The sequence below is a fragment of the Coregonus clupeaformis genome, chromosome 19 (genome assembly GCF_020615455.1).
Source record: "Coregonus clupeaformis isolate EN_2021a chromosome 19, ASM2061545v1, whole genome shotgun sequence".
Classification (NCBI taxonomy): Eukaryota; Metazoa; Chordata; class Actinopteri; order Salmoniformes; family Salmonidae; genus Coregonus; species Coregonus clupeaformis.
This window is the reverse complement of record NC_059210.1, coordinates 6,693,233-6,707,686: the sequence shown is the minus strand read 5'-3', so window position 1 is coordinate 6,707,686 and position 14,454 is coordinate 6,693,233. Positions and strand designations below refer to the sequence as shown.

Here is a 14,454-nt window from a genome sequence, read left to right as displayed (position 1 = left end):
AGCTATATAATTATGAAATACTTAGTGTTTACTTCTGTAACCATGTTTTATCAAACATGGTGAAATGGCTCTTGGCATATGTTTTCTGGTTGCCATTTATGATTTCAGTAGAGGCTCAACAAGCACTTGGTGGGTCAGAATAAGTCATTGTTGGCTTGCGTGATGGCCTAGTCAGTCAAATATGACTTTCATAAAAAAAATGTATGTCTAAGTTGGCATTTGATTAGGTGGTTCCTTGAGAACAGGATCTAGTCTCTCTCTCCTCTGTGACAGAGTAGTGGTGAGGAGCAGATGGAAGAATGTGCTCTTTCGGTGGGCCAGCTGGCTGGCTGAGGAGTGGAGGGCCAGGCAACGTTTAGATACACAGACTAGCTGAGTGGCATATTTGGCATAAAATCACCAGTTGAGTGTGCACTATAGTGTGTTTTCTTGTCTCTGTGTCTTATTTTTGACTGTCATTGGTGTTTGTGTACATGTGTATGTTCGCTAGCGAGCAAACGTGTGTGTCGTTGGGTTTGAGGCAGGGGCAGGGTGGTAAGAACTGGAATGGGCCTGGGGAGGCAGACCAGACATGCATGTTGAAATGCAAAGTCACTGTACTTGACTTAGGTGCCAGGTTCAGTGTGGCATGAATGCTCAGCCTCACCCACAACCCCATTTTTGGAGATGACATTACAATGTCTTAAAGCTGCGATATGTAACTTTTTGTGCGACCCGACCAAATTCACATAGAAATGTGAGTTATAGATCTGTCATTCGCATTGAAAGCAAGTCTAAGAAGCGGTAGATCTGTTCTATGTGTGCTATTTCCATTTTTGCGTCTTTTACTTTCAGTTTTTTACACCAGCTTCAAACCGCTTAAAAAAACAATATTTGTGGTTATGGAAATATATTTCACAGCGGTTTAGATGGTACAATGATTCTCTACACAATTACTTCTTTTTTTGTCACAAACTGAAATTAGGCTAACTATTCTAATTTTAGCAACCAGGAAATGTGATTTCTGCATACAGTATTGCACCTTTAAAGTAACTAAGTTCATATTCTGTTAAAGGTTCACCCATTTTGAATGTTATATTGTTTTCGTGCATCTCTGGGTGATGTTCTATCGATTCCCTGGGTAATTTCATGTTTTCACGTGTATTTGAGTTATTGGCGTTCAAGCAGGCAGAAATCTGGCCGGTATGACATAGCACTGTGATAAAGTCGCTCTTACTACACTGGAATTTAATAGAAATACAACTTTTAGATTGCAAAAACATCTATCATACAAGTCAGATTTCAATACTGGCCGATGTCATAACTCAGGATGTCTTCTCTTGAATGAGCCATTGAGAATGTTTTTGCGATATTCCTACCTCAAGAAATGTTTTATTTAACGGAGGTTCTAGATCATTTTACCCATTTGTCTGCCTCTTTCGTCCAGGGTGCATTGCATGGTGCCGTTGCCAGAGATATTATAGAAAGGAGATAGGAATCCAATGAATAAAGGAACATGTAATGCCCAACCCAGCAGACTGTCGACCAATCAAGTTCACGTTGTCATGCTGTGTCATTTTCCTTGGAAGGTACGTAATGTCACGATTCCAAAGCCATATGATATTACAGATGGCAAGTTAATTATCTCACATCTCAGAAAAGATTTGTAATGTACTTCTTGTTGATGAAATTCGTGCTAATGTTGGGTTTTTGAGCTAGCGCCCAATAGACTCCCATTCAATTATTGAAGGAGAGCGGTCCTTGACCCAGAATCGCCTAGAATGCACCGTGCGGCCTGTTACCGTAGCATGGGCAACTTTTCCCATCTCAAAAGTATATCTGCCATTGCGAATGTCAGACTCGATCTGCAGGTTGAAATTTTTAATTTTTAATTTCACCTTTATTTAACCAGGTAGGCCAGTTGAGAACAAGTTCTCATTTACAACTGCGACCTGGCCAAGATAAAAACAACAACAACACAGAGTTACACATGGGATAAACAAAACATACAGTAAATAACACAACAGAACATGGTGAGATTGTAGACGCCTAAATTGATAGTGCAGTTTGTTTAGGCGATTTTACAGCTAACTAGCTACTTTACATGCTGATTTTTGTCTTTGGTATTATTGTGTAGCTACATTTGCTAGCTAGCTACCTAGAGAGAGAGTTGCATTGTGGATTTTGTAGTCGACTTGAGCTGCAACAGATTTCCACAACGATTTTCCATGCTGCTACCAACCTTATTATAACGCCAAAATGAAACATTTGTTCACAAATATTGTTCTCACATATTAGTGTTATTTAACACTGTAAATTTAAAGGAATTAGTGGTTTTGGGTGGATTTGTCCTTTAACTCCATAGATTGGAGAAACCCCCCCCACCTCACATTGATTTAAAAATGCTTGCTATTTCTTTCCTCATAGAACATGCCTTCTCCCTGAGGAGGATGAGCTGGCCAATCAGTGGTCTACTTGCAAGACTATTTTTAATGACCGGTACATACCCAAACCATCCCAACACATCTTGGATAGAAGCTAGTCCTACATTCTGATTTGGCCTCTGTCATCTTGAGTTGTCTCAACAACATCCTCTCTTGTTCTTACCTTGTTCCTCTTATTCATTATTCAACCTTTTCTAATTCCTAATTCTATGCTATAGAATACTAGAATGGACGTGAACCTTCTTACGACGGTCCATGTTGGTTAAGGAGTTTGTCAAATCAAAATAAAAGTGTATTTGTCACATGCTTCGTAAACAAACAAAACAATCTTGGTCGACCGAAAGTCGTCTGTTCTTTCGACCAATCGATTGGTCTACATTTTAAAACGTGTATTTTTCCTTATATAGATATGTGTTTTAATAAAATCAACTAAATTTATATGCATTGAGCTTACGGTTTAATGAAATAAGACAAATGCCTCGAAGCGCCAGAGATCTAGATAACCAGAAGAAGAAAAAACGTAACCTGACTCAACTATTCTCCTGCTCCTGCTGGCTTTCGCAGATTCTGCCATTAATCTCCTGAAGTAGCCGGTAATAGGCTACATGAGGAGTTTGCAACCTTTCTCATGTGGAATGCCAATTTATTTGACAATTTCTACCGATCTGCGTGCCAGTTATGGATTTCATATGCACATTTTCATGGAACAGTTTCATTTAATTTAGAATGTCTTTCTATCTCAAAATCATTGTCATGTGGTTAATCGAAATTATATCCAAATCTGAATGAACAGGATACAAACCTAAAAAGTAACTTCTATTGCCATTGCCAACTATCAAAAAATAGCCTATATGATGCCAACAAATAAAAACATTGCAGGCTGCAGGTAGAAAATATCCTGATGAAAATAAATATCTTATAAATCACATTGGCTACACATGTATCAACTATTAACTTGGGTCCGGCCTGAAGCTTGACACCATTGTATAAAATATTCTGGGCCCTCAGGGTTTCCGGCACCAGTGAGCTCGGGACAGACACAGCTGTAGGCTATTTGCGCAAGGGATAAGAAGCAGTGCTTGACTTCAGCAGGGGCTCACTGGAGCTGAGTACCGGCACCTCAAATGTTCTACTGCTTGAGCTCCTGTTCCTCTTATAGAATATTAGCTCAAAAGTATTGTGGAGCTACTGCACCTAAATATAAACAGTACCAGCACCCAAAATGAGTACCAGAACCTATTTCAGTCCAAGTCAAGCACTGATTAGAAGTAATCAGGTAGGCCTATTTTATGACGTTTCCACTGGATCAGAGCATGACATTTTTCCCTTTCATGCTGAGTGGTTATCGAAAGGGAGAGAGCTGGAAAGATTTTTCAAATACATTGAGGAACTATTGTAATTCCCAGTGGATGTAAAAACAGACTTTGTTTGCTTTCTGTTTGAGGTGAATAAAACAACTTTGAGAAACTCCACAGTGGTGGTGCGTTAAGCCAATCAGAAATACTATCAGATCCCCAAATAGGCACATTTATATGCCTACATTTACACACAGGCCAGGTAGACTATAGGCCTACTTCTATGCGTGTGCTCAACTCAACATTGACAGGAGCGCTCCAAACAAAAGACAATGACTAAATTGACAAAACTCGTAAATGGAATGAAATAAACCAAAACTTGTTTCTCACAAGTGTAGCATAGGTTGTGCAAACAATGTGTCCACTCCGACAATGATAATGGGAAGACTGGAATAATAATATTGAATGCATTAACAGAAATTACCATAACCAAAGTAACAAACATTGTAGATTTAGGAATTAACGTAAATGTACTACTGGTGATATACATTGCCTTCGAAAAGTATTCAGACCATTGACCTTTTTCCACATTTTGTTAGGTTACAGCCTTATTCTAAAATTAATAACGTGTTTCTTTTCCTCATCAAACACAATACCCCATAATGACAAAGCAAAAACAGGTTTTTATAAAAAATATATTTATTACAAATAAAAAACAAATCACATTTACATAAGTAATTCAGACCCTTTACTCAGTACTTTGTTGAATCACCTTTGGCAGCAATTACAGCCTTGCGTCTTCTGGGATATGACTCTACAAGCTTGGCACACCTGTATTTGGAGTTTCTCCCATTCTTCACTGCAGACCCTCTCAAGCTCTGTCAGGTTGGATGGGGAGCGTTGCTGTACAGCTATTTTCAGGTCACTCTGTACTTCGCTCTGTTCATCTTTCCATCGATCCTGACTAGTCTCCCAGTCCCTGCTGCTCAAAAACACCATGCTTCACCGTAGGGATGGTGCCAGGTTTCCTCCAGATGTGACGCTTGGCATTCAGGCCAAAGAGTTCAATCTTGGTTTCATCAGACCAGAGAATCTTGTTTCTCATGGTCTGAGAGTTTTTAGGTGCCTTTTGGCAAACTTCAAATGGGCTGTCATGTGCCTTTTACTGAAGAGTGGCTTCCTTCTGGCCACTCTACCATAAAGGCCTGATTTGGTGGAGTGCTGCAGAGATGATTGTCATTCTGGAAGGTTCTCCCATCTCCACAGAGGAACTTTGGAGCTCTTTCAGAGTGACCATCGGGTTCTTGGTCACATCCCTGACCAAAGCCCTTCTACCCCGATTGCTCAGTTTGGCCGGACGGCCAGCTCTAGGAAGAGTCTTGGTGGTTCCAAACGTCTTCCATTTAAGAACGATGGAGGTCACTGTGTTCTTTGGGACGTTCAATGCTGCAGAAATGTTTTGGTACCCTTCCTCAGATCTGTGCCTCGACACAGTCCTGTCTCGGAGTGCTACAGACAATTCCTTCGACCTCATGGTTTGGTTTTTGCTCTGACATGCACTGTCTACTGTGGGACCTTATATAGACAGGTGTGTGCCTTTCCAAATCATGTCCAATCAATTGAATTTACCACAGGTGGACTCCAATCAAGTTGTAGAAACATCTCAAGGATGAACAATGGAAACAGGATGCAGCTGAGCTCAATTTCGAGTCTCATAGCAAAGGGTCTGAAGACTTATGTAAGTAAGTTATTTCAGTTTTTATTTTTGATACATTTGCAAACATTTCTAAAAACCTGTTTTTGCTTTGTGATTATGGGGAATTGTGTGTAGATTGATGAGGGGAAATTCTTATTTAATTAAGTTTAGAATAATGCTGTAACGTAACAAAATGTGGAAAAGGTCAAGGGGTCTGAATACTTTCCGAATGCGCTGTATTTGTTGCTGCTCGACTAAAACAATCTCGGTTTACCAAAAGCCTAACTACCAAACAATCGACCAGTCGACCAATTGGGGTCAGCCCTAGTCCTGTTGGTTTCAGATTTGGTTCATCGGTACCGCTTCCCGTGCGGTACCAGTGCCAGGGAGCTCGCCCCCTACACACTACCCTCTGTTGCGCCCTATGGTCAGATGCCGAGCAATTGCCATACCAAGCGGTGATACAGCCAGTCAGGATGCTCTCAATGGTGCAGTCTGGTAGGCTCGCGTCACTGCTGGGTTTCCATTTGTAATCTGTAATCCGTGATAGTTTGCAAGCGCTGCCACATCCGATAAGCATCAGCGACGGCGTAGTAGGATTCAATCTTTAGTTCTGTATTGATGCTTTTCCTGGTCATTCCGGTGACTGATGTGGTAAACTCCTCAATGGATGAATCCCGGGAACATATTCCAATCTGCGCTAGCGAAACAGTCCTATAGTTTAGCATCCACTTCCGTATTGAGCGCATCTGTAGTACTTCCTGTTTGAGGTTTTGCTTGTAAGCAGGAATCAGGAGGATAGTGTTATGGTCAGATTTGCAAAATGGAGGGCGAGGGAGATGCTTGTATGCATTTCTGTGTGTGGAGTAAAGGTCATCGAGTTTTGTCGCCTCTAGTTGTACAGGCAACATGCTGGTAAAATGGATTTCAGTTTCCCTGCTTTAAAATCACCGGTCATTTTGTGCGACGCCTCTGAATGTGGTTTTTCTTGTTAGTTTATGGCCCTATACTGCTCGTTGAGTGCTTGTGGTAGTAAATAGACAGGTATGAAAAATATAGATCTTGGTAAATAGTATTGTCTGCAGTTTATCATGAGGTATTCTAACTAAGGCGAGCAAAATCTTGTTCTTCAGGTCCCGTTGATAGGATAGTCTCGAGCGGAGCTCGTCCAGTTTGTTCTCTCTCTAGTGATTGTACATTCGCTAATAGAACGGAGGGTAGTTGTGGTCTATTTGCTCGCCAACGTAGTCTCGTCAGCATGTCAGCTCGTTTACCTCTCTTGCGGCATCGCTTCCTCTTTCGAGTCCCAGGAATTAGGGTCTGGAGTAAGCAGAATGTCCAGAGCTGCCGACTTGTTGAAGTAGAAATTGTCATCCAAATCGAGGTTAGTGATATCCAGAAGCTGTTTTCGGTCATAGGAAATGATGGCTGTGACATGAACAAAAAAAGTTCAGATCACCGTAATTTAGCACACAAAATGGCAGAATTGGTCAGGAGCCGTAAAGTGGTTGCTATCCACTGCAGCGCCATCTAAAAAACAACCATGGTTTGCCAGTTCCGTGATAAGATATTGTCAAACAATGAATGTGAAGAATGTATCTACACTGTATGTGCGTTAGCTAGCCAGCCAGTTTTAGAGGAATGATTCCATATTTTTTTTTAAATGAACAAATATTGTATCATATAATAGTAAACTAAATATGAGACATTTATGGTCTGTTTACATATATTTTAGAGGCTATTTATACTGTAGATTTGTATAAAACCCATATAAACTCTATTTATAATTATGTGACTATTGTATGTTGACTAATTCAATTAGACAATTTCAGATACATCACATGCCTTACTTTTTATTTTCCTGCATAATTAAAAGCAGGAAATCCATCACCTATACTTCCAATTACATTGGTTTTGGATTTCTCCCTGACCAAGATGGCTGCCATTTTCACCCCATTCTGGAACTTTAAAGGGTTTATGACATAGCCCCTCTAGTAATTGAATAGGATCTCTATGGTATGTTCCTCATATCATTTATGGCAGGTGTAGGCAACTAGATTCAGCTGTGGGTATGTTCCTCATATCATGATATGTTCCTCATATCATCTACTGCAGGGGTAGGCAACTAGATAATAATTATTTAAAAAAAGATTTGACTAAAAACTTTACAGGCTTGTTTTGGGCCACCTGTTGCCGACCCCTGATCTATGGTATTACTATACCATTTCAGTTCTCTACTTCTGAGTTCCCATTTCCTCCCCCTCATGCAAAAACAGCTCTGGGCATTTCCCTGGAAGCTAGAAGTCAGTGGTGTGCAGCAGTGGACCATAGCAGAATATTAGCTCATAAAGTGGAGATGAAGGGAGTTCAGTTCAAGCCATGAAAGTGGATGAGAAAATATGCTTGACTCGACTATGCATGATGTGCTGTATCTGACTGGCTGTGAAGAGAAGAAAATAATAGAAGCGCCACAGTCCTCTATAAAGCCAGAATCCCTTTATACCAGTTCCTCCTCCCTCCCTTACTGTGACTCATGGGAGAGAAAGAAATAACCTCTTTGTGGAGAGGACCCAAGAGCACCAACATGTGAAGTTCATGTGAACATGTCCAGTTGGTTGTCAGAGAGTCAATATTTGTTTATTATTATGGCATACAGTGCATTCGGAAAATATGCAGACCTCATTCTAAAATGGATTAAATAAATAAAAAGATCCTCATCAATCTACACACAATACCCCATAATGACAAAGCAAAAACAGGTTTTTAGAAATGTTTGAAAATGTATTAAAAATACAATTAGTTACATAAGTGTTCAGACCCTTTGCTATGAGACTCGAAATTGAGCTCAGGTGCATCCTGTTTCCGTTGATCATCCCTGAGATGTTTCTACAACTTGATTGGACAGGCATGATTTGGAAAAAGCACACACCTGTCTATATAAGTTCCCACAGTTGACAGTGCATGTCAGAGCAAAAACCAAGCCATGAGGTCGAATGGAATTGTCAGTAGAGCTCCGAGACAGGATTGTGTCAAGGCACAGATCTGGGGAAGGGTACCACAACATTTCTGCAGCATTGAAGGTCCCCAAGACCACAGTGGCCTCCATCATTCTTCAGATTGGTGGCTATTGAAAGCAGAATGTTGAAGCGAACTAGAGTGATGGGTAGGGCAGGGCAGCCTGGCCTGTCAAAGGAAGGGCAAACATTGCTTTCTGTGCTCATGTTACTGACTGCACACAGTTCTAAATTAAGGCCCCCATTCCAGTTGGATCTAGCTACGCTGTGTGTGTGTGTGTGTGTGTGTGTGTGTGTGTGTGTGTGTGTGTGTAGAGCCATCTGAGGGTCAGTTTAGCACAGTGCCCTCTCACAAACACAAGGGACATTGGTATTTCCACCAGGCTGACACTGCTACTGGAGCCGCCAGGCTTGGAATCTTAGGGTAGGCCTACAGTCGTGGTCAAAAGTTTTGAGAATGACACAAATTAATTTTCACAAAGTCTGCTGCCTCAGTTTTTATGATGGCAATTTACATATACTCCAGAATGTTATGAAGAGTGATCAGATGAATTGCAATTAATTGCAAAGTCCCTCTTTGCCATGAAAATGAACATAATCCCCAAAAAAACATTTCCACTGCATTTCAGCCCTGCCACAAAAGGATGAGCTGATATCATGTCAGTGATTCTCTCATTAACACAGGTGAGTGTTGAGAAGGGCGGAAGTTAAGTAGTTAAGTATGAAAATGTATGCACTCACTAACTGTAAATCGCTCTGGATAAGAGCGTCTGCTAAATGACTAAAATGTAAAAATGTAAGTAACCCTTCAAAGTGTTGGGAAGCAAAATAGACAAGGCTTTCAGTGTTATCCCTAGCCAGCAGAAGGAGTGATCAAATAACATTTAGAGCAGTGGGGAAACGGTAAGCTCTTCAACAGCACTCAAACCGATGAACCACAGGAAATCACACAGTAGAATTATAGGCGCAACCGCATGTCTCTTATCGTTAAAGCATAAAGGGTTTTATGCTTGGGCCATTTTGTGCCAACACATTGTAGAACTCTGCTTGCCATGGACCCTAACAACTGGTGTATATCTGCTCATCAGCCTACACTCATGTTTTTTCGAGCATCTTATAGCCCAGAGCATTGGCACTCTGTAGGCCTACCCTAAGATTACATTTACATTTTAGTCATTTAGCAGACGCTCTTATCCAGAGCGACTTACAGTTAATGAGTGCATACATTTTTCATACTGGCCCCCCCGTGGGAAACGAACCCACAACCCTGGCGTTGCAAGCGCCATGGTCTACCAACTGAGCTACAGGGGACTATTCATGAGATCTCCTCTCCAAGCCTGGCGGCTCCAGTAGCAGTGTCAGCCTGGTGGAAATACCAATGTCCCTTGTGTTTGTGAGAGGGCACTGTGCTAAACTGACCCTCAGATGGCTCTACACACACACACACACACACACACAGCGTAGTTAGATCCAACTGGAATGGGGGCCTTAATTTAGAACTTGTGTGCAGTCAGTAACATGAGCACAGAAAGCAATGTTTGCCCTTCCTTTGACAGGCCAGGCTGCCCTGCCCTACCCATCACTCTAGTTCGCTTCAACATTCTGCTTTCAATAGCCACCAATCTGAAGAATGTCAAGTCAGCAACCTTGGATGTTTTGGGGACTCATGCCCCCCTGCTTTGGGAGAAAGTCTAAGCCAGGGAAACACTACAGAACCTCACCAGGCAGCTGTCCCGCAATGCTCCTGACACTGAGCTGTCCTCGAGTCGCCAGAGCTGCCTGGAAAGGAGGGGTCTGGCAAAGTAAGCTAAGTTTCAAGAGAGGGCTAGCATCAGCACAAGTGCACGCTGTACAGATGCTGCTAGACAATATATGTCAGGGTCAGGGGGTTTTCTGGATCAAAAAGGGGCTTAGGTGGTGGGCGTGGCAGGGACGAGCTAATGGCTACGGTCGGCCCCTCGGCGCGGCTGAATTTTAGAGGAATTCGGCCGCACCCCCATCTTGGAGGTGTAGAGAAACCTTTGCATTTTTAAGACAATGTCTTGCAATTCTACACATTTCTCCATGGAGCTAAGATTTATTTTGACCATTTTAAAGCTTATTTCCTACAATTGTACATATTTTGTCATGGAGCTGAGAAAATACTTTGCTGTTTCAAAGCTAATTCCCTGCATTCTATGCATTTTGCCATGGCTAAAGCTGAGTTATTTTGCACAAACATAATAACAAAATCAATACTGTTAATTTCATGGTTTTAGGAAATGTCTATTCTCCCTGACTGTTTAGCTTTTATTTAGGTGATTTTTAGTTCTCAAAGATTAAATTATTAAAAAATATATATGGTCATTATCTTTTCTACATACTTTATCTGGTTTTAGTTGTTTAAGTTTACACTGAAAGCGTTTTTTCATCTCAAATGTATTTAATATTTATTTTTTTACACTGTTTGGCTCGCCCAAGGCTTTAAATGGCAGAAATATCCCTGAGGGTACTAGGGGTAGGCATCGAGCCAAGGAAATAAGACTACGATTATTAGGTTAGTGTAGGACTATAACATGATCAAGTGTGTTACATTAGAAGAAGCCTTTGGGAGGAATGACCACGCTGCTCATTGAATGATCAATCTCAACCTAGCCTGCTAAACATCCTTGTCACTACAGGTGCACTCATTAATAGGGTTTCCCACTTTCCATAGCAGGACAGTTTGGTTAATGGCCCAGGCCTTAGATTTGAATAGTCTTTAGATCTTCTGGATTTGAATGCTCGTAAAGGTTTAAAAGGGAATGATGTCGGTCAATATAATACTACAACCATACAGTAGCTGGAGTGAGAAACATGGAGATTATAATGCTACTTAGCCTTGCGTTTTAGGCTTGTAGACTCAGATTCACAGCTGGTGAATTAGGCCTAGCCTAGCTACCAAGCTTCTAGTGATTTGCATGTAGTAAGTAGGCCTATCACCAATGCTCCCTCTATATCAGCCCGATCAGAGAAGCACAAGATTGAACTTTCTAGAGTTTTCCCCCTTAGTTAACACTATCAACATTTCGCTGTACTGTGGGAATTGTGCTCAAATCAACGCAATATTAGCCACTTTCAATGTAACATACCAAAACAAAATGAACTATGCAAGACTTAATATGCAAAACTAACTGAGCAATACATGTTCTTGTAGGCAGAGTGCATTGGAGTAGGATTCTATTGCTTTGACAGGCAAGACTCAGGCCGTACTCTACACAGACCGGTGCGCCATAACAAATCAGAGCTGCAGTAGGCCTATATGCAAATAGCCATTGCCATACAGTGCATTCGGAAAGTATTCAGACCCATTGACTTTTTCCACATTTTAAATTACAGCCTTATTCTAAAATGGATTCATTTTCTTTCTTTTTTCCCCTCATCAATCTACACACAATACCCCATAAAGACAAAGCAAAAACAGGTTTTTTGAAATTTTGGCAAATGTATTAAAAATAAACACTGAAATATTACATTTAAATAAGTATTCAGACCCTTTACTCTGTACTTTGTTGAAGCACCTTTGGCAGCGATTACAGCCTCGTCTTATTGGGTATGACGCTACAAGCTTGGCACACCTGTATTTGGGGAGTTTCTCCCATTCTTCTCTGCAGATCCTCTCAAGCTCTGTCAGGTTGGATGGGAAGCATCGCTGCGCAGCTATTTTCAGGTTTCTCCAGAGATGTTCGATCAGGTTCAAGTCCGGGCTCTGGCTGGGCCACTCAAGGACATTCAGAGACATGTCCTGAAGCCACTCCTGTATTGTCTTGGCTGTGTGCTTAGGGTCGTTGTCCTGTTGGAAGGTGAACCTTCGTCCCAGTTTGAGGTCCTGAGCGCTCTGGAGCAGGTTTTCATCAAGGATCTCTGTACTTTGCTCTGTTCATCTTTCCCTCAATCCTGACTAGTGTCCCAGTCCCTGCCACTGAAAAACATCCCCACGTCATGATCCTTCCACCACCATGTAGGGATGGTGGCAGGTTTCCTCCAGACGTGATTATTGGCCTTCATGCCAAAGTGTTCAATCTTGGTTTCATCTGACCAGAGAATCTTGTTTCTCATGATCTGAGTGTCCTTTAGGTGCCTTTTGGCAAACTCCAAGCGGGCTGTCATGTGCCTTTTACTGAGGAGTGGCTTCTGTCTGGCCACTCTACCATAAAGGCCTGATATGTGGAGTGCTGTAGAGATGGTTGTCCTTCTGGAAGGTTCCACCATCTCCACAGAGGAACTCTGGAGCTCCTTAAGAGTGACCATCGGGTTCTTGGTCAACTTCCTGACCAAGGCCTAAAGCCTTTCTCCCCTGATTGCTCAGTTTGGCTGTGCGGCCAGCTCTAGGAAGAGTCTTGGTGGTTCCAAACTTCTTCCATTTAAGAATGATGGAGGCCACTGTGTTCTTGGGGACCTTCAATGATGCAGACATTTTTTGGTACCCTTCCCCAGATCTGTGCCTTGACACAATCCTGTCTTGGAGCTCTACGGACAATATCTTCGACCTCATGGCTTGGTTTTTGCTCTGACATGCACTGTCAACTGTGGGACCTTTAAATAGACAGGTGTGTGCCTTTCCAAATCATGTCCAATCAATTGAATTTACCACAGGTGGACACCAATCAAGTTATAGAAACATCTCAGGGATGATCAATGGAAAAAGGATGCACCTGAGCTGAATTTCGAGTCTCATAGCAAAGGGTCTGAATACTTATGTCGATAAGGTATGTTTTTTATTTTTAATACATTTGCAAAAATGTCTAAGCTGTTTTTACTTTGTCATTATGGGGTATTGTGTGTAGATTGATGAGAAATGTTTGATTTAATCAATTTTAGAATAAGGCTGTAACGTAACAAAATGTGGAAAAGGTGAAGGGGTCTGAATACTTTCCGAATGCACTGTATATGGACATGCATGAGCCGTCGTGAGTAGATACGCTTGTTTTGAGATCAATGCGAATGCTGCATGGAGCCACCTGTGCACATTTGTTCATATTCTTTGCTAGTTAATGAGTTATTAGCCCATTTATTGCTAATTTCTAGTCAACAATGGGGGAGTGGTTGCTTCCGACGAGCACAAAATGTGTGCATTTCTATCCATCTTTGAAAAGCGAGTCAGGTAATGAGCTTTTAAAAAATATATATCTTAAAAGGGAAGTGTTGTATTTTGAGACGGTCTTGAATAAGCTAAATAGGCAGAGGGTAGCATAATTTGACTGATTCTCTGTAATACCGGTAATGGTATGGGAATAATAATGAATTTTATTTTGTAAAGTCGTTTCTTTTATCAAACAACACATTTTCAGTCACCTCCTTGTCTGAAGGACAAATGGATAAACAGGTTAATGTCAAGCCCTCATGTTTTTTTCAAAAGTCTCATGGAATGTAGGCCTACATTGAACACCACACATTTGCTGCTACTGTAGGCTGAATGATATAACAACTATTTCCATGTTAAAATGTTATGTGATGTATTTTCTCCGTTGTTTTTTATGGTAGGCCGCTCTGGTAGGCCTACATTATGATCAAATAGCCACAATAACCTACTTGGCCACTGTTAAGACTAACTTAAAGCGGGTACAGCCTCAGTGTTAACAGTAAACGCGCACTGGAAGTTGCACAGAAATTTCACGATGTTCATGTTTGCGCCCAGCAGACCTGAAATTTGCGCATTGGCACATTTCTTTGAGGGAACATTGCCTATCACGTCAGCAATTGTAGGCTATTTATTGCCCATCCATTGGTTTTTTGAGCATTCATTCTCCTTGTATTTAGCCATTGAGTCTATTTGGCATTCCATATTGCATGCAGCCATGTATAGAATTATATTGCTCATCTGGGTTGGATGGCTTGGCTTTCCTCAGGGTTATATGCAGTCCCCCTTGCACTCGCTGTCTCTGGAATGGGATCAGTGTTTGGTGCCAGGCGGATAGCGGTGCATGTGTGTGCGTCTGCCTTACTAATGGTCCTGACAGACTGGTGAGATCGAGTCACTCAACATTTGTTTGTACTAGCGTTGAGTC

The 14,454-nt window shown here is 41.5% G+C and overlaps 1 protein-coding gene across 4 annotated transcripts in view; it reads left to right on the top strand.

The window, feature by feature from the left end:
• LOC121531539 (suppressor of tumorigenicity 7 protein homolog) overlaps positions 1 to 14,454 on the top strand; it is an 83,491-nt gene that overhangs the window by 1,660 nt on the left and 67,377 nt on the right. Inside the window, exon 1 of one of the 4 annotated variants that reach the window (XM_045227088.1) lies at positions 1,451 to 1,568. The exons of the other annotated variants lie outside the window; for them this stretch is intronic. The gene's annotated coding sequence lies outside the window, so the exon portion shown is untranslated. Of the gene's footprint in view, positions 1 to 1,450; positions 1,569 to 14,454 lie in introns of those variants that run through there. 4 annotated transcript variants of the gene reach the window in all.